The sequence below is a fragment of the Quercus lobata genome, chromosome 9 (genome assembly GCF_001633185.2).
Source record: "Quercus lobata isolate SW786 chromosome 9, ValleyOak3.0 Primary Assembly, whole genome shotgun sequence".
In the NCBI taxonomy this organism is placed as follows: domain Eukaryota; kingdom Viridiplantae; phylum Streptophyta; class Magnoliopsida; order Fagales; family Fagaceae; genus Quercus; species Quercus lobata.
This window is the reverse complement of record NC_044912.1, coordinates 53472287-53493561: the sequence shown is the minus strand read 5'-3', so window position 1 is coordinate 53493561 and position 21275 is coordinate 53472287. Positions and strand designations below refer to the sequence as shown.

At 34.7% G+C, this 21275-nt stretch overlaps 1 long non-coding RNA gene across 1 annotated transcript; it reads left to right on the top strand.

The window, feature by feature from the left end:
- The first annotated feature begins 5908 nt into the window (after positions 1 to 5908).
- Positions 5909 to 11067, top strand: LOC115960400. The gene is made up of 4 exons (XR_004085180.1): positions 5909 to 6325; positions 6714 to 8911; positions 9300 to 10141; positions 10981 to 11067. It is a non-coding gene; the product is annotated as an uncharacterized LOC115960400 (long non-coding RNA).
- The last annotated feature ends 10208 nt before the right edge of the window (positions 11068 to 21275 follow it).

The window sequence follows — 21275 nt, the reverse complement described above, 5'->3', positions numbered from 1 at the left end:
CCTAGAGAGAAAACTGACTTAACTGTCGAAGGGTTCTTGGCCGGGTCACACCGGTCACCTTTGACACTTCTTTCTTTTCAAGACTCCGCCATTATCATAGCCCGAAGCACTTCAATCTATTGATTCTCATACATCATCAGTAATAAACTTTCATACCTGACCTTAAATTTAAGTAATCTACAATGCCTAAGTACCAAGTACCAAACTAAATCTTTGCATCCTTAAACATGTTTAGCATAAGTAGAAAGTACAAATTTTGTTTTAAAGAGATAAAGCTTTTAAATTGGATCATATATTTTCATGTCCAATGAGCTAATCTTTTGATGGTATAAAGTGAGAGTTTTAGTCCAAAACATGAGTGAAGCATGTTTCTAATTATTGTTAATGGACCAATCCGCCCCTAGATCATAGCACTGGTGGTAACCAAAATGAGAAAGTACGGATTATTTCCATATTACTTGATTATTTATTAAATTTTTTTATAACATATTTATTTAATTTTTGAATGCAGTGGAAGTATATAAATATGGAGCCCTTTTTATAAAAGTTAAAATTCAAAGAAAAACTTTCATTTTAAATTTCAAAGCATGAATTTTTTATTATTTTGAGAATTAATATTGCATAGTCAAGTACTTCCACCCCAAAAAAAAACTGCATGGTAAAAAAAAAAAATCAAAATATGGAGGTTTATGTTTTAATTATATCCAAATCAAAATGAGAAAGTATGGATTATTTCCATTTTAACAAAGATTGTTTAAAATCATGAAGTGAAGGGCAAATGAGTAATTCACGCTTCTCATAAGTCTCTAATACAAAGACAATGTCGTATCTCTCTTTTTATGTCTTTCTCAGTCTCTCCCTCTCACTGGAATATGACAAATAGCGCTTCAAAGGAGAATTGAAAAAGCTCGGGTTTGATTTCTCTCATTTTCTATACAATCCTTCGAATTAACAATTATATTCTGAACGCATTAAATCTTATTTCATATTCTTTTGTTTGTTTGTTTGTTTTTTTTTTTTTTTTTTTTTTTTGGTGAGACTTATAATTATGAAATTATTGCATTTGTTGAAAGCAAAAAGGACACATGACTTTAGGTGGAAAAAGCCAATGAAGCTAAGACACGATCATACAATAATATCACAATGGATTTTGAATATAGCCTAGCATACTAGAACAATGAGGGTTCGAATTTGGCTCTTCAATCATCAATACTTGGGGATTGCAAACTTAGTACCCTACTAGGCATTAATTATTCCATTTAAATAACATTTTTTTAATGGGCTTAATTTTCATATATATATATATATATATATATGTATATATTATTTATAATTTATTTATTTGAACATATTTTATTACATCTCTTAAATTTGTCTTTTTTTTAGCATTCTTATGGTCACTCTTACTTTGTTAGAGTCATCTCATCAAAGTTGACAAAATATGTTCCCCCAAAGTAGGAATTGGGTATCTATGATTTGACTTGGCCACACCACATCACAATCATTACGGTGTATACCTGTTATTAATGGCTTATCATATCATTGGATATAGGAAAATTTAAAATATTACTATTTTTTTAGAGTTTTGGTTGAAGCTAGAGAGCGATCTGGTTTAGATAAAGTTGGCCCTAAGAAAGATACACTCTTTTGTTTGGGAGCAAGTAAAAAAATCTAAATTAAAATGAGCAATGAACAAATATTTTTTTATGTAAGCAAAAGTTACAAGTTTTGTTTTAAAGAGAGAAACTTTTAAATAGGATAGTATATTTTTTTTTTTTCCAATTCTTTTGATGGACCAAAGTGAGAGTTTTAGCCCAAACATGGGTGGAGCATGTTTTTAACAGTTGTTAATGGATCAATCTGTACATAGATCATAGCACTAGTGGTAACGAAAAGGTAACCAAAATGAGAAAATATGCATTATTTTCGTAGTACTTGATTATTTATTTAATTTTTTGAATACAATGGAAGTATATAAATACTTAGTCCTTTTATAAAAGTTAAAAAACAAAGAAACTCTTTTATTTTAATATTCAAAGCATGAATTTTTTATCTTTTTTTTTTTTTTAAGGAATTAATACTGCATAGTCATGTACTTCCCCCAAAAAAAAAAAAAAAAAAAAAAAAAATTGCATGGTAAAAAAATAGAATCAAAATATGGAAGTTTATGTTTTAATTATATCCAAATCAAAATAAGAAAGTACGGATTATTTCCATTTTTTCAAGATTATTTAAAATCATGAAGTGAAGGGCAAATGAGTAATTCAACCTCCTCATAAGTTTCTAAAACACAGAACGACGTCGTATCTCTCTTTTTATGGCTCTCTCAGTCTCTCTCTTTCACGCTCACTCTCTCAATCACTCGAATTTGACAAATAGCGATTCCAACTTCGGCAAAATTTGCCAAACAGTGAAAATTCTGAAAAATTTTAGCCGGACAGCACGCGTTCAAACTTATTTAGTTAGTTAGACTGTTTTTGAAAGTCGAGTTTGGCAAACTCGACTTTGGGCTGGAATACAGACACAATAATGACGTTTTTTTTAGTGGCGTTTTTCAAAAACGCCACTATAGTGTTCGTTTTTCAGCCCAAAGTCGAGTTTGCCAAACTCGACTTTCAAAAACAGTCTAACTTACTAAATAACTTTGAACACGTGCCATGCGCCTAATTTTTTCCCACAAATAGTCTGTTTGGCAATTTTTTCCTTCGAACTTCGAAGGAGAATTGAAAAAGCTCAGGTTTGATTTCTCTCATTTTCTACACAATCTTTCGAATTAACAATTAAAATGGGTCTAGTTGTGTAAATCTTTTAAATACATTTGTTCTCTTCTGCGTAATTGCTTTGGGCATATTTGGTTTGTCTTTGAAAATTCCTGGTTATGTATTGTACAAGGTATATATGCTTTAAACATTATGTCCTTAATACCTGTGTGGTCTTGTTTAATGGTGACGTTGTGGGTGCCAATGTTTTCAGTTTTAATAGTTTTGCTGATTATTGCCATACGAAATATGGTTCATTTTGAAATGCGTACTTCATTTTTAAACTGTTTGAGAACACAATGCTACTGAAGTAAACAGAGTTGGCACTGTGACGAGTATTTCTCGCACATTTGTATCATAAAAGTATTGTACTACGGTGCGCATGTAACTTGCTAAAGGCATACTCTGTGGGAATACAGTTGATTATTGCAGGTCCTTGTGTATGTATGCTTCCGAAGGCAGCTCAGGTTCATGTGCACCGCAGTGGTATGATTTCTGCCTATGATCTGTACGAACTATTTATGTACGGAGTGGTATGTCATTTCACTTTGCACTAAAAAGAATAGAACACTAGGTTAGTTGTTTGTATCTTTCTAGTTTTAAGCAAGTCTGTAAACAACTAGATTTATTAATCTATCCCTTAATATTGGCTGCTTCTTCTTTTTTTCCTTTTTTTTCCAGTCAATGAATGTATGGATCCTTGGTAACTTGTTCTTTCTATTAAAACACAGATTTGGTGGTTTTCCAAGTGGCCTGTACTCTACTTTAAAATGTTCTCGTGGAACAGAAATGATTTTGGGACAAGTGGCACAATCCTAGGACTATTTTCTAGATCTGCTTTGCCTAATTTCTAAAAGAAATCATTTACTTTGATGACAGATAGAATATATATGAATACAATGTTTCTTCCTATAAATGTCCAAGGGAATCCAATTTGAGAGTTTAAAATCAATTTTCAGCTCATACAAGCACTCATCTGTTAAAGGTGGTAATCTATATCTTGCCAAAGGCAATCAAATTTGATTTCTCTCTCTCTCTATGGCCCATACAACACTAAAGAATAAAAAGGACAAGGGACAGAAAAAGAAAAAAAAAATTCTCGTATAATGTTACTGTTAGGAGGAGCTAAACATCAAGAAGGTGAAATGACAAAGTTCTTGCCCTTTTACAGTGTCAAGGCTCATTTTACTAGGACTTGTTGCTTGTGACATGACTGGAGTGTCATCCATATCCAGGTCCCTCTTGAATCTATCCTTTGAGGTGGCATAGACCACCTTACTTCTCACTTTTGATGTATCAAGGTGACCTGAAAAACAAGAGAGTCAACTTTCATAGGCAACATCGCATAGCAAATTGTATTGCTCCCTTAAAACATGAATAGAGATTGGCCTGGTGTTCTAATACTGTGCAGGGGCCTTGAGGTGTATGCCTTTGGAAGAGTATAAGGAAGGTTGGGATACTTTTCACCGTTTTGTTAGCTTGAAGGTGGGGGATGGATCTTCTATCAGATTCTAGCTTGATTAAAGGGGAATTTCCCTAAGTTGTATGGCATGGCACATAATAAAGAGGCGTCAGTGGCAGAGTTAATTTCCTTCTCTTTGGATAGCTATCATTGGAACATTAGCTTTACTCGGTTGGGTCAAGACTGGGAGTTAGAGTCTATTGCTTCCTTTATGGATTTACTTTATTCTAGAGTGTGGAAAGGGGACGGGGTGGATAAGTTATGCTGGAAACTGTCTTCTGTAGGAGTTTATGATGTGTGATCTTACTACAAAGTCTTACAACCCCCTTCTCATTTGTCTTTTCCTTGGAAGACGGTGTGGAAACCAAACTTGCCAACAAAGATTAGTTTCTTCATTTGGACGGCGGCATTGGGTCTTATTTTAACAAATTACAGTTTGCAAAAATGTTGGCTTGTTGTTATTAACTGGTGCTGTATGTGTAAGAGGGCAGGGGAGACTACTAATCACTTACTTTTATGTTGCCCGGCAGCTAGAGAGTTGTGGTGCATGGTGTTCACTCTTTTTGGGGTACATTTGGTTATGCCCAGTGGTGTAATGGAGCTTTTATCTAGCTGACCGGGTAAGTTCAGCAAACATAGAAATGGGGTTGTTTGGAACATTATTCCTCATTGTTTAATGTGTGGCATTTGGCGGGAGAGGAATGCTCGGATTTTTGAAGGAACTGAAAGTTCAACTCAAGACCTGAAACTAGCTTTTTTCCATACTTTGCTTGGGTGGACAACGGCTTCAGGTGTTTCCACTTTTAGCTTATAGCACACTATAAGAGAAATGCATAATATGCCATGTCTGCTAATTAGAGAATGAGACTGTAATTCATGAATTAATAAAATGCCCAATTGCAGAAGCTGTTTGGAATATAGGGAATCTGTCGCTATTGGATGGCCAGATGGAGGATTTTACTGACCTTGCTGTGCAGATTATGAATTCAAATTCTTCAATTCAGAGGCGGTGGGATCTTTCTTATGTATAGCTAGGGCACTATGGAAAAACATGAACAGCATAGTTCATGAGGATGGAAGTGGTTTACCACAGCAGATACATAGTGAAGTGCAAGTGTTATTGTGTGGATTATGTCCTATGCTAACGCAGGCCCAACCTTTCAGTATCAATCAGGGATGTTCTTGGAAGCCCCCTCCCTTGGATTGGTAAAAGGTAAACATTGATGGTGCTTTATATGAACATGATCAATATTCTGGTATTGTACTGGTATCATTGTTCGACTCCAAAGGAGATTTCATGGTAGCTATGTGTAATAGAATTAATGGGGTTTTGCAAGTACCAGAAATTGAAGCTCAGGCATTGGAAACAGGAATGTTGTTCAATTATTATATGGGTTTTCGTCGTATTATGATGGAAGGTGATTGCATTTGCACGGTGAGGTTTTCTCAGCTGTAAAGAATTTTGGAATGTAGGAGCAAGCTACAGCCATCTGGTTCAAGGAATTCATAAAAAATAAATAAATAAAAAACAGCAGGTTTTTCGGAATTTTCTTTCAACCTGACACAAAGGGAGGCTAACCAAGCAACACGCCTAATAGCCAAGCACATACAGTATGGAAATAGGGAGAAAGTATGGCCTGAAGACACACCACCTTATATTGATCCACAGATTTATCATGATAAAGTTCCGTGTATTTCTGCATAATGGACTGCTATGATGTGTTGTATTACAGTTTATGTTTAATGAAATTATAAGAATTTCATTGAGAGAGAGAGAATCAGTCACGAACACCAACTAGAATAGCACCAAAAATCCAAATTGCAGACCAAGTGTCTGATGTCTCCATGGTCAGAGACTTTGACACAATTGTACTCTAGAAGGTCATTCACTATTATCTATAGAGCAATTTGAGCACAATCTTCTACAGGCCACAATGTTGCAGACCAATACCTGTGAAGATCCTAACTAATGTGCATTACTAAAGCAATCATTATTCTATGCCTCATCTCCGGGAAATTTACGTTCCCTTAGCTAGCATGAAAGAGATAGAATATGTTCTACCAAGCAACAAAACCACATTTGATCTAATACAGCTAAGATAGGGTAAATTTTCAAACCACCATTTCTTTACTCATTTTTCTTATTCTAACTTTCAGCTATATCAGCACAGCCATCAAGAAAAGTGAGACATATTCTGAAGTTATCTAGTCATATGATCAACTACCCCAAAAGTTTTATGAACCAACATGAATGTTTGTAAATATTGAGGATTGAAAGCAATTATGTAAAATCATAACCCTTTTTAAAAAATTTAGTCCAGTCAAGTCTCCCGAAGAAATCTATAAGCAGACATCAGCAAAATTGCCAAGCTGTTGTTTTCCTACCCTGAATTTGAACCATGTATAAACACAGTATGCAGTTCATTGTAAAGCTTTGTTCATATAGCATCTATAATGTCATTGACCTTTTATTGGCTGTGATTTGTTTCCAGGAAAAATACTGAATATTGTGCAGAGGCCTTGAGGGGTATGCCTTTGGAAGAGTATAAGGAAGGTTGGGATACTTTTCACCGTTTTGTTAGCTTGAAGGTGGGGGATAGATCTTCTATCAGATTCTAGCTTGATTAAAGGGGAATTTCCCTAAGTTGTATGGCATGGCACATAATAAAGAGGCATCAGTGGCAGAGTTAATTTCCTTCTCTTTGGATAGCTATCATTGGAACATTAGCTTTACTCGGTTGGGTCAAGACTGGGAGTTAGAGTCTATTGCTTCCTTTATGGATTTACTTTATTCTAGAGTGTGGAAAGGGGACGGGGTGGATAAGTTATGCTGGAAACTGTCTTCTGTGGGAGTTTATGATGTGCGATCTTACTACAAAGACTTACAAACCCCTTCTCATATGTCTTTTCCTTGGAAGACGGTGTGGAAACCAAACTTGCCAACAAAGATTAGTTTCTTCATTTGGACGGCGGCATTGGGTCGTATTTTTACAAATTACAGTTTGCAAAAATGTTGGCTTGTTGTTATTAACTGGTGCTGTATGTGTAAAAGGGCAGGGGAGACTACTAATCACTTACTTTTATGTTGCCCGGCAGCTAGAGAGTTGTGGTGCGTGGTGTTCACTCTTTTTGGGGTACATTTGGTTATGCCCAGTGGTGTAATGGAGCTTTTATCTAGCTGACTGGGTAAGTTCAGCAAACATAGAAATGGGGTTGTTTGGAACATTATTCCTCATTGTTTAATGTGTGGCATTTGGCGGGAGAGGAATGCTCGGATTTTTGAAGGAACTGAAAGTTCAACTCAAGACTTGAAACTAGCTTTTTTCCATACTTTGCTTGGGTGGACAACGGCTTCAGGTGTTTCCACTTTTAGCTTATAGCACACTATAAGAGAAATGCATAATATGCCATGTCTGCTAATTAGAGAATGAGACTGTAATTCATGAATTAATAAAATGCCCAATTGCAGAAGCTGTTTGGAATATAGGGAATCTGTCGCTACTGGATGGCCAGATGGAGGATTTTACTGACCTTGCTGTGCAGATTATGAATTCAAATTCTTCAATTCAGAGGCAGTGGGATCTTTCTTATGTATAGCTAGGGCACTATGGAAAAACATGAACAGCATAGTTCATGAGGATGGAAGTGGTTTACCACAGCAGCTACATAGTGAAGCGCAAGTGTTATTGTGTGGATTATGTCCTATGCTAACGCAGGCCCAACCTTTCAGTATCAATCAGGGATGTTCTTGGAAGCCCCCTCCCTTGGATTGGTAAAAGGTAAATATTGATGGTGCTTTATATGAACATGATCAATATTCTGGTATTGTACTGGTATCATTGTTCGACTCCAAAGGAGATTTCATGGTAGCTATGTGTAATAGAATTAATGGGGTTTTGCAAGTACCAGAAATTGAAGCTCAGGCATTGGAAACAGGAATGTTGTTCAATTATTATATGGGTTTTCGTCGTATCATGATGGAAGGTGATTGCATTTGCACAGTGAGGTTTTCTCAGCTGTAAAGAATTTTGGAATGTAGGAGCAAGCTACAGCCATCTGGTTCAAGGAATTCATAAAAAATAAATAAATAAAAAACAGCAGGTTTTTCGGAATTTTCTTTCAACCTGACACAAAGGGAGGCTAACCAAGCAACACGCCTAATAGCCAAGCACATACAGTATGGAAATAGGGAGAAAGTATGGCCTGAAGACACACCACCTTATATTGATCCACAGATTTATCATGATAAAGCTCCGTGTATTTCTGCATAATGGACTGCTATGATGTGTTGTATTACAGTTTATGTTTAATGAAATTATAAGAATTTCATTGAGAGAGAGAGAGAGAGAGAGAGAGAGAGAGAATCAGTCACGAACACCAACTAGAATAGCACCAAAAATCCAAATTGCAGACCAAGTGTTTGATGTCTCCATGGTCAGAGACTTTGACACAATTGTACTCTAGAAGGTCATTCACTATTATCTATGGAGCAATTTGAGCACAATCTTCTACAGGCCACAATGTTGCAGACCAATGCCTGTAAAGATCCTAACTAATGTGCATTACTAAAGCAATCATTATTCTATGCCTCATCTCCGGGAAATTTACGTTCCCTTAGCTAGCATGAAAGAGACAGAATATGTTCTACCAAGCAACAAAACCACGTTTGATCTAATACAGCTAAGATAGGGTAAATTTTCAAACCACCATTTCTCTACTCATTTTTCTTATTCAAACTTTCAGCTATATCAACACGGCCATCTAGAAAAGTGAGACATATTCTGAAGTTATCTAGTCATATGATCAACTACCCCAAAAGTTTTATGAACCAACATGAATGTTTGTAAATATTGAGGATTGAAAGCAATTATGTAAAATCATAACCCTTTTTAAAAAATTTAGTCCAGTCAAGTCTCCCGAAGAAATCTATAAGCAGACATCGGCAAAATTGCCAAGCTGTTGTCTTCCTACCCTGAATTTTAACCATGTATAAACACAGTATGCAGTTCATTGTAAAGCTTTGTTCATATAGCATCTATAATGTCATTGACCTTTTATTGGCTGTGATTTGTTTGCAGGAAAAATACTGAATATTGTGCAGAGGCCTTGAGGGGTATGCCTTTGGAAGAGTATAAGGAAGGTTGGGATACTTTTCACCGTTTTGTTAGCTTGAAGGTGGGGGATAGATCTTCTATCAGATTCTAGCTTGATTAAAGGGGAATTTCCCTAAGTTGTATGGCATGGCACATAATAAAGAGGCGTCAGTGGCAGAGTTAATTTCCTTCTCTTTGGATAGCTATCATTGGAACATTAGCTTTACTCGGTTGGGTCAAGACTGGGAGTTAGAGTCTATTGCTTCCTTTATGGATTTACTTTATTCTAGAGTGTGGAAAGGGGACGGGGTGGATAAGTTATGCTGGAAACTGTCTTCTGTAGGAGTTTATGATGTGTGATCTTACTACAAAGTCTTACAACCCCCTTCTCATATGTCTTTTCCTTGGAAGACGGTGTGTAAACCAAACTTGTCAACAAAGATTAGTTTCTTCATTTGGACGGCGGCATTGGGTCTTATTTTAACAAATGAAAATTTGCAAAAACGTTGGCTTGTTGTTATTAACTGGTGCTGTATGTGTAAGAGGGCTGGGGAGACTACCAATCACTTACTTTTATGTTGCCCGGCAGCTAGAGAGTTGTGTGCATGGTTTTCACTCTTTTTGGGGTACATTTGGTTATGCCCAATGGTGTAATGGAGCTTTTATCTAGCTGACCGGGTAAGTTCAGCAAACATAGAAATGGGGTTGTTTGGAACATTATTCCTAGCGGGAGAGGAATGCTCGTATTTTTGAAGGAACTGAAAGTTCAATTCAAGACCTGAAACTAGCTTTTTTCCATACTTTGCTTGGGTGGACAACGGCTTCAGGTGTTTCCACTTTTAATTTCTTACCTACTTTGCTTGATAGTTGTACTTTTCATGCATCTTAGTTTACCTCAGCACACTTCCTGTGTGCTTTGGCTTTTTGTAGTTCATCATTTTCTTTCAGTGAAGTTTTATTGTTTAAAAAAAAAAAAAAAAAAATCTCCATCAGGAGAATTTCATCATTGACAGATGCATTAGCTATCTTTGACCTGTATTCAACTGGGAACAATAACCCTTCAGAGGCAAGTCACAATTCATTGGCTCCATTATATAAGCTTGAACCCTTGTGCTTGAACATCAATAGCTTGTTCATAATTGTACCTTTTCATTAAGTACACACACTGTGGTCTCCTTGATCTTGCTTGGAATAGATTCACAAGGATTTGTACCAAGCTGGATGGGTGAAATGGTACTCCAATATTATGGCAACTTGCTTCTTCTTTGGTATTGGATTTTTGCCAATGGACATCTACCAAGGTGTTCAAATGAACCTGAACCTTACAGTTTCTTCTTTTTTCTAGCACTTTTTAAGAGTCTTTTATTATTCCACATTTGATAGGAGCATAGACCTTTCAAGTAACTCATCTGTATCAGTTTCTACTGAAGTCTTACAGGATTTCGTTTCTTGAACTTGTGTCAAAGTTATTTGATGAGAAAGATAGCAGTGAAAGCTAGGAATATGATATTGTTGGAAATCTTTGATATCTCAATAAACAATCTTTTTGGCAAAATTGTCAAGGGCGTATTTAATTTGTCTTTTCTTGGTTATATGAACTTTCATACAACTATTTTTTGAGAACAATTCCATCATGCACCCAGCCTAACATTTTTTATGCATTTAGCTACAGTGCCAATCTTGAACTCAATGGAGCTCTTTCCCAAAAGTTCTCTAAAGCAATTGGCAAAAATGAGGACGACTCTGAAAACCCCTGCTATGAATAGATATGAGAGTTGGATATTCTGTTGGTTCTTGGGGAATCTGTGGAGTTCTCTTCTTCAAAGGGACTTCAAGGCATGATGATTTCAGGTTTATCGATGACATGAAAGATCAATGTGACTAAAATGTTAAAATTGAACTGGTTACTTCAAATTATGAAAGACATCATCTTTGTTCTTTTTCACGTTGGTATGTAAGTAAAAGGCATCATTTTCTATGAGATATACTGCAAATATTATGTCCTTAACAATTGTTTGGTCTTGTTAATGTTTTAGGCACTGCACTGTAAATGTGATTTGATTCATATCTAACCTCCTACCCAGCGGGATTTTATTTCAGAAATATGCTGCTACTAAAATGGAGCCAACATTTTCAATTTTTAGTCTAGTTTTGTTGACTGTTTCCATATAAAATATGTTTTGTTTTCAGATGCAAATTTAATTTAAAATGATTTGATAACACAATGCTCTAGAAGGAAACAGAGTTAGCGCTAAAACAAGTTATTTCTCACACATTTGTATCGTTCAATTTTATACTATGATGCATTCTCAAAAAAATAAAAAATAAAAAATAAAAAAATAAAAAAATTTTATACTATGATGCACATGTAACACTCTAAAAGCTTACCCTATGGCAATACTATTGATGATTGCAGGTCCTTGTTGTGCATGCTTCAGAAGGTAGCTCTGGTTCATGCTTTTCAAGAGGCCACAAAGATTAGTTTGGAATTGTAGTAGGTCTCATTAGCCCCTGAACTTGTTATAAGCTGTACATAAATAATTTTCTAAGGATTATGATTTCTGCCTTATGATCTATACAAACCATTTATATTTATAAATATATATATTTACACACACACATATGGTAGAATAACAATTGATTACTTAATTCACATGTAATGAGAGGTATGTGCCAATTTTGTAACGGGTTATCAAAAGAACTTTTTTAAAATACAACTTTTTATAAAGTTCATTTTTTTTAAGATACATCTTTCTCAATCTCTATAACTTCATTTTGAAAAATCTGATATTCTGATTCATATGAAAAATAAGTTATACAAAATCCGTATTATAGTCTTTCAACCTGATTTATCTTATAGTCCTAAAAAATTTACTTACTAAATTAACTGTATAGTACCAAATACTAATAACCAAAGGGAAAATAACCTGTATAGACAAAAGGGGATTGTCCTTCAAGTCCCTTTCTTCATCACCCTCTTCATCCAATAATGCAACCAACTGCCTGAACTTCAGCTTGGGAGACGAGAGGTCACCTAATTCACTCAACTTTGTGTCGGTTCTCGCTGCAACAACCACAACACCAGCACCATTACTATCAATTTCAAAGCAATTATCTTCTTCCAAACATGGCACTAGCCTACCAGCTAAAAAATCATATGGGACTAGCATTTTGGAAAGGGCAGTGCATAAGCTATGATAAGCTTCAAAGAATGTCATTTCATTTGTTGGAGGGTCAAAAAAGGACACAGATTCTTGGTACACAACAAGGGAAAGGTCTATCTTAGATAAGAAAATTTGTCTACGTTCTGTAGGTTTTTCGGGTGCAATTACAACTTTCTCAAGTAACTTCATATTCTCCATTCTATTAGAGCCACCCCTGCGGGTGCTTCTTTTGGCTCTGGTGCACAACACAATGGAACTGCGGTCAATATAAAAGAATTGTATAAGATGTGGGAAGAAAAAATTACTTCGGAAATGTCTTGAACAAAACTAGAATGGCTATTTATAGGAGCTAGAGTTTGCATGAGACATCTCTTAAATGAGTAAGCGTCAAGGCGGTTACTAAATTATACTAGTTCAAGACCATTGTGCTTTTTGACTACTATTGAAAGTGGTTGCTGTTTTTCAAAACTAATTAATGTTCAATAGAAGATTAAAATATAAGAATATAGATAGGGTAAAAACACCATTTTGGTCTTTACATTTTAAGATCACAATTAATTTGATCCCTATATTTTGGTAGCAATTAATTTGATCCTTATTATTTTCAATTTACAATTAATTTGGTCCTTACCATTAACTCATTAAAAAAAAAAAAATGCTAACGTGGCTAAGTGATTGTACAATTGACATACTTGAAACTTACATGGCTGATACTTGAAACTTACATGGCTGACACAATGATATTTAAGAAGCCACCTCAGCATTTTAATAAATAAAAAAACCAAGTCAGGAAAAAAAAAAAAAAAAAAAAAAAAAGCACAAAAAACTCAAAAATCTGGTTGAAAAAATAAAATGAACAAAAGAGAAAAACTCAAAATTTCCTATCATTTTCTTGCTATCCAAACGCACACAAACAAAGAGAAATAGGCTTGCCAAGATCGCATTAAAAATGAAATGAATTAAAATCTCAACAATACTTCTATACATGCAATACCCACACAATCCAGCACTAAAATGAAATGAATTAAAAAAAAAAATCTTATTTTCTTTTGAATTGAAGATCTGTGGAAGACTCAGTGAGATTCCTAGTAGTTCTCCAGCAAGCAGATCCTCGTCGCCGTCGGCGATGATAACGCCCACGTCAGACAGCAAGGTAGTCGTCATCGCCATACATGGGGCAAGATCTTATTTTATAGAAATTTTTTATTTGTGTTTTCGGTAATGGGTTTTGTGTTTTGTGTTTTGTGTTTTGTTTTGTGTTTTTAATAATGGATTAGTGATTTTTTTTTTTTTTTAATAGAAATTTTGATTTGTGTTTTCGGTAATGGGTTTAGTCATTTTTGTTTTGTTCAGTCTTCTGTGATTTCGGTGATAAAGGAAGGGGTTCCAAATATGAGATTCTACCATTCTGGGTTTGGTTTGGTTTCTAGTAACAGGGAAATGAGTTTTTATTTATTTATTTATTTTATTTTTTCCGGTTAGAAAATCATCTGTTTGATACTTGTTTGTGTTTTTTTTTTACGTGGCTTTTTTTATTTGTTAAAATGCTGAGTAGCTTTTTCAAATACGAATTATTTTATAAGCCACATAAGGTTTAATTATGCCAATTGTGCAATCTCTTAGTCACATAAACATTTCTGTTTGTGAGTTAACAATAGAGACCAATTTAACTACAATTTGAAAATAATAAGGACTAAATTGACTGCTACCAAAATATAAGGACTAAATTAACCATAACTCCAAAATGGTGTTTCTTTCTATAAATAAATTATATTAAACTAGTCTCGTCACACATGTTTTGCATAGACTTTTTTTTTTTTTTTTTTTTTTTGTCTAGTGCACATGGTCATGAGGAAAATTTCAAAGTGGGTTGAGAATTTTTCTTTTTTAAATTTTGGATAAATTTTTTTTGAAGATATGGATTAATAGGAGAGTGTCCTATTTTGTAGGTATTTTACGTGGAGTTTGAGATGTATTTTTATCAGGTTCCTCAAGTTTTATTCCTATTAAATGTAAGGTCTAGGGGTACTTTTGAATCACATAAAAATTCAGTCCAAAGAGGAGAATTCTCTTATAGATAGTGTAGATTAAGAATTAAGTTAATTGTTGATTAATTTAAAATTATGATAATTTTAGTTCTAAATTACAATTTTATATGGGCTTAGTGCGGCTTTCTTCAGCAGGGGAGGGGTGGGGCAGCTCAATGTATTTGGCGGTCTAAGGGTACAATTTTAAGTGCAACATTTTTATATATTTAAATTTTAATTAAATAATATTCATTGAGCTTTTGATATCATGTTTTAAATTTAAAATGTACTTTTTCAAAATTTTTGAGATTCAATATTAGTAATTAAGAGAGATCTTGGTATGAAAATTTCTGAGGCAGATTCGACAATATGTCTGGTGGGTTAGAGGTTCAGTGGTGGTAGAAAAGAGGATGGGGGATTTTAGTAAGATAGGTTCCAAATTTCAACCTTTTTGGAATTGGGTATCAGGGAGGACTTATTGTGTGTGACAAGTTATATTCATTAATCAATTTATAAAATGCTAATATGGCATAGTAGTATTAGAGGGTGTAAACTTGGGGTACTGCCCCAAGTCCTTTTTTGACATTAATTTCGCCAAGAAGTCCAAGTATCACCGATGATCTGCATGCTGATGTTGCACTCTCAATATATTTTTGTATATTTTCTGTTTAGATTCGATTTGATTTTTTGAATCCTTTGTACTTAGTTGTTTAAGCGACCATATTGATCATTTTAGAATTCAAATTTGTTGCATTTGGATATGTGTACATCTTTGTTAGTATGGCATTGTACATGGTTGCATATGTGATCTCTGTGTTATTAAATGAAAGCTTTTCTTTTCAATTGGTTTATTGATTAAAGAGCACACAGGAATTTTTTTTTTAATTTTAGAAATACTAATGACTAGGGGGTGAAATTGGTCAGTTTCAGTCAGAACGAAGGGAATTTTTCTATCAAATTGATGTTTTCAGTTTTTGCCATATTTGGCACTGACACCAAACCATAGGGAAGGAACACCAAACCGAAGTGACTGCATTTCAATTGGTTCAATTCAGTCGGCTTTCAGTTTCTTCTAATTTCTTATCAAGTAAACAGATCAAAGAAAAGAAAAACCATATTTTCCCACATTTTCTTAGCACCCAAACGCCAAGCAATTCTAAAAGAGTGACAATTTTAGTCTAGAAAATTCAAGGAAAATTAAAAAGGAACAAATATAATATGAGAATTAAAACTTTGAATCATATGTTACTGAAGAATCGATTTGCTGGAACTTTCCACAAATGTGCCCTTGTTGGCTTGTTGTGAATCTTGTAAGTTTCAGTAGAATGCCTATACTTGTGTAAGTTATCAAAGTGGGATGGAAGTGGAAGATATGATTGTAGCATTCTATAGTTCCAATTGTTTACTTTTATATTTGTAACAGTGGTATTTTATAGAAGATCTATTCCAGGGATTGTTTTAATAGAACCTTGGAAATTTTCTTTGGAGTTAAAAAAAGTCTTTTGAACTGCCCATAAGTTCAGTGAGTAAGTGGATGAACTTCATATGTATATTTAAATTTCAATGCTTTAATATGGCTCTATGTGCCCGTCTAGACCATGTGAACAAAAGTGTAGGCTAAATGCCCTTGTTCAGTAGGCATTTTTCATGTAATATTATCTATATTTGATCAGCATCCTTCTAACCCTCTAGCTTATATTTGTAACAGGGTTGTGGTTTTTGGGCTTGTGAAAATTGGGAATCATTCATTGGGACTTAAAGCCCCAAAATGTGTTGATAATCAAGGAAAGATCTTTATTTGCAAAGCTTTCTGACATGGGCATTAGCAAGTGCCTTGTCAGGGATATGTGAACTGTTTGCACCCTTCATCTACAACATTTTTAACCATTCTAGCTTGTAAATAATGCTTTTCTAAGCATAAATGGATTTTCAAACTGCTATTTCTTAAATCATTTTTAACCATTCTAGTTGTTAAAGTTTTTTGCTTCTATGATGAGTGATTGTCCTTGAGGTAAAGTAAATTATTTGACCGAACCCACTGGTCATTGGGTAAGGCAGCACTTGGATGCCGCACTAAAAAAGAAGAGTTTACTTTGTTTTCGATAGCATTTGAAGGCACAAAAGCAGAACCAACAATACCAACTATTTCTAGTTTAGTTTATAGATTTAAGTATTGACACCTTATGATTGGTCTTGATCTCTAGTCAAACCTTGTATAGGCTTGCTGTCAGGAGGGTGGCTGACCAGGATTGTTTACTTTGAACTGATTTTTTTAAAAAAAAAAGAAATATATATATATATATATTAAATTATATGTTCTTTCATGGAAATTTAAATATATATCTAAGGTTGCAAGAAGACTTCTTGTTGAGTGTGAATCCAAGAGGGAAAAATTCTCTCATTAGAGCTGGATATGGAGGATGGCTTATGTATAGTGCTGCCTCAATGGAGACATGGGTTTTGTTCTAGAACTTCTTGACAGGAACCCTTTACTTGTCTTTGGGGAAAAGAGAACATGGTGTTACTGATATGCTTTATGCAGCAGCCAGGAGTAAGAGTTCTGAGGTTTTACTTGTCTTGGGGGAAGGAGAATATGGTGGAGCACATTGGGGATATACCTCCAGTTTACAAGTGGGAGATGATGAACAAGGCTTGGGAGGAGGAAATTTGAATGTTTTAAAGTAGCTTCTTGCTGATTGCTCTGAGATTTTGGCTTATAGAGATATTCAGGGCTCAACTATCCTACATGCAGCAGCTGGGAGAGGGCAGGTTAAGGGGAGGCTCTAACTACTATAAGCTAATGGAAAACTGGCCCATTGTTTTTGTTCTTGTGAACATGTTTTTAGTTGTTCATAATACTACCTGGTCATACTTCACCATTACATAGAACTAGGAAGTTTAATTTTGTCATCTCCACCCCCAAAAAAATATATTTGGCAGGGCCACCTAGTAAAGCCCCGGCATAAGGTTTGAAAGGGTGTAAAGCTTACCATTGTATAAAGCTAACATTCCCCTTAATTAAAAGGTTGGTCAATTCTTAGGAAATTCATGTCTTGGCTCCATTTGATAGACACACATTGTATGTGCACCAGGCTGTGAGAATGCAAGTGACTGAACTTGGCAGTGTCAAGGGTGAAGGTAAAGCCTACCAGCAAGCAAGCTTCATTGAGTTGGGAAGTAATAATTATATTCCCTAGTTGCACATACATTATACAAGCGAAAAGTGCCACCTTTTTCATGTCATGTGTTCTTTGGTTACTATATATGTCAAGGGACTGATTGAAATCGGTAGCAGGTAAAGCCTACCAATTTGGTGGATTAGAAATCAGATTATTTTTGCAGGACACACTCCAAAACCACAGGGAGATGCTGGAAATATTTTCGAGTCATATTTTTTTTTCACTGCTCAGCTTGGTCATCATTATAATCTCCTATTTGTTCAAGATGGATTCCCTCGCAATATAATCGGGATGGGTGAAGATTAATTTTGATGTTGCCATAAGACCCCATGCTTCCATCACTGCCGCAAAACGCTAAAATGAATATGGACATGCTGTTTTTGCCCAATCTGCCCTCTTCACCATCTACTAATTTGTCTCAAGGTGAAGCCCAAGCAACTTTCCAAGCAATCAACTTTCTATGCTTCCTTGCTCCTTTCCTATCTGATATTAAATTGGCCTTAACCTTAAGCTCACTCTCTTGCTGGGATTTGAATTTTGTTCCTAGAGATGTAAATATTCTTTTCCATAATATTGCCTGTTGAGCTGTGTTATGTTTGTGAACAGTCCCATCCCCATCTCCTCTCTTCTTTGATTGGTTCCAATCATCCAAAGATTGAGGTGGGCTGGGCCATCCCCTCTTTCCTCTTAATATATCATTATTCATAATTATAAATAATAATAAGGTGAAAACATTAATTTGGTCCCTGCATTTTAGGGTCATAATCAATTTGGTTCCTATCGTTAACTTACTGACGGAAAATGTTTATGTGGCAAATAGATTGTATAGTTGACGCATCAAAGCTTATGTGGCCAATAAAATATTAATAAAAATTTTTTAAATTAACATTTAAAAATGCCACTTAAGCATTTGAATGATAAAAAATTCCACGTCATAAAAAAAGCTAAAAGAAAAAAAATCTTAAAAACACAAAAATTAAATAAATAAAAAATCATGATCATCAAAGGGCCAAAAAAAGAACCATAAAATTAAAATGAATTAACTTAATCTTTAATCTTCAAACAAGAAGAACACGAAATATAAAAATTCAAATAGGAAGAACAAAATTTGTAATCTTGAACCCTTTCATCAAAATTTTCTATCTCAATACAAAATGTCTATACAAATTATTCCAAAAATAAAATCAAGTTAAACCAAAAATTTCTCTTTCACACAAATATGATTCAACTAAATACATATTCAAACTTGTACAGCCTATACATATTCAAATAGAGAAAAGAAGAAAAAAAGCCAACATTTGCGATAACCCGCATCTTACTCCCCTGATTCCTTAAACATTCATCTTAGAATTCTTAGCAAATTTAGAAAATCGCAACAGGTGAAAGGGAAATGATAACCCAGATCTGGGCAGAGGAAATGGAGCTTGGAGTCACTCGTCCATGGCAGATCGGCAATCTCGACCATGACAGATGAGGTTGGCTAAGACGTGGATGGCAGTGACACAGCTGTTTGAATCTCGGGTTGACTGATCTGGGCATTGCTGGCCGAGTTGAGAACTGTGGCTTGATGGGTTTACTTGTAGCTCGGTTGACTCGTGGTGGAGTGGTTGTCAGCGATGAAGTTTTTTATCAAACAAATGCTTATGTGGCATTTTTAAATGTTAATTTAATTTTTTTTATTAATATTTTATTGGCCACATAAGCTTTAATGTGCCAACTAGGAAATCTGTTTGCCACATAGACATTTTCCGTCAGAAAGTTAATGGTAGGGACCAAATTGACTGTAGATTGAAAATAACAGAGACCAAATTGATTGCTACCAAAATGTAGGGACCAAAATAGTGTTTTCGCCTAATAATAATAAAAAAGGGGGGTGAAGCCTACCAACAAGTTTGATTGTGTTGGGCCATAGCTGTCATGCATACAATTTATGTTCAGTTTGGGTTTGTTGGGCTAGGGGTCAAAATAGTCATTATAACATGTCCATAAATCAAACACATGCTCAAAGTAAAATTAATGATTGGTACATCGGTGAAAATCAAATGTTATTATTGTTTATTATTATTATTATTGTTGTTATATTATCTAAAGTCAAAGTTAAGAGAAAATTCAATTAGATTTATAAATTGGATTTTAAATTAAGCTATAATTTTTTGACAAGTGTTTATTTAATTTCTTAAGCTTGGTGAAAATATGATTCTCAAAAAAAAAGTTTGGTGAAGATTTTATCACCAAGCTTTTTTTGAAGGAAGGAATGGAAAGAATGGGGAAGGGGAAAAAGATTTGAAGGAAGCAATAGAAGGAATGGGGAAGGGGAAAAATCGAAAGATGGCCTGAGAGAGGAATGTGGAAAATAACGCCTGATCTAACTAAATTTGAAAATGAAATTCGTGACCTTAAATCTCAACTAAAATTTCATGTGAAAAAAATGCAATTTCCTCTAATTAAGGTCACCAAGCAAAGGAATTAGTAAATTTCTTCTTCAAATTCTAGCATCTAACTAAATTTTGTCTCCAAATATTGCTTCACACAAATACACTTGAAGATCCACCTCACTCTCTTCCATCTCATTTCATCATCCCAACCATTCGGATTAAATTATGACGCAATAGTTAAGGTTACTACATGGTGCACTAGATCCAAATCCAAATATGTTGATGTGGGCTCGTGTGGCTATGAATTACCTAGCCCATGGTAGTCAATTAACCAGATATAGCGTGGAGAAGGATTTCCCCAACTAACCTAATATTAACATAATATATATACTCTACTATGCGGCAAAGTCAAGAGAATTCCAAAACCTAGCAGTGCAACGGCATCAAAGAAAATAGAAAAGAGAGATAGTTGCTTCTAGTCTTGTATTTTCTTAGAAAGAGTGTAATGGTGTAACTGAGATTTTTGGATTTTTATACTATTGTATATCCCTATTTTTATAGTGAATCCATCCAAATCCAAATCCAAATCCAAAATATACAAATATATTCCCAAAAAAAAAAAAATTTCAGCAACCAAAAGATATTATTAGTAGGTGGTTGTTGGAAAGAGAGATGTAGGCGAGTGGAATAGGCAAGCCTAGATCATTGCACAAGATCAAAGTAGAAGTGCAATTGTACCACCAACTTGCACATATTCTCTCTACAAAGCAAAGTATCATCAACCAACACCATCATTTATCTAAGAATAAGTCTTGTGCCACGTAAAGTGGCACAACAAATGCCATAACTTGCCCATGTGGCGAGTTGTAGTTGGTGGAGGAGTGTCCCCACACGGACCCACCACCAACCCTCCACGTGGGAATAACCCAGTAAAGATCTATCTCAAACTCTACTTAAAATGCCTACAAAATAGGACACTCTTTTACTAATTCATATCTTCAAAACAAACTTATCCAAAATTTAAAAAAAGAAAAAGAAAAAGAAAAAGAAAATTATGATACTAGACCAAAAACAAAAAAGTCTCATTGCATGCACAAAGTGCGTGTGATGAAGCTAGTATGTGTGTGTGTGTATATATATATAAGTCAAAACTGAGAAAAAATCTAATTAAATCTCAAATTGGAGTCTAATTTTATATCATATTTCTTATTCTATT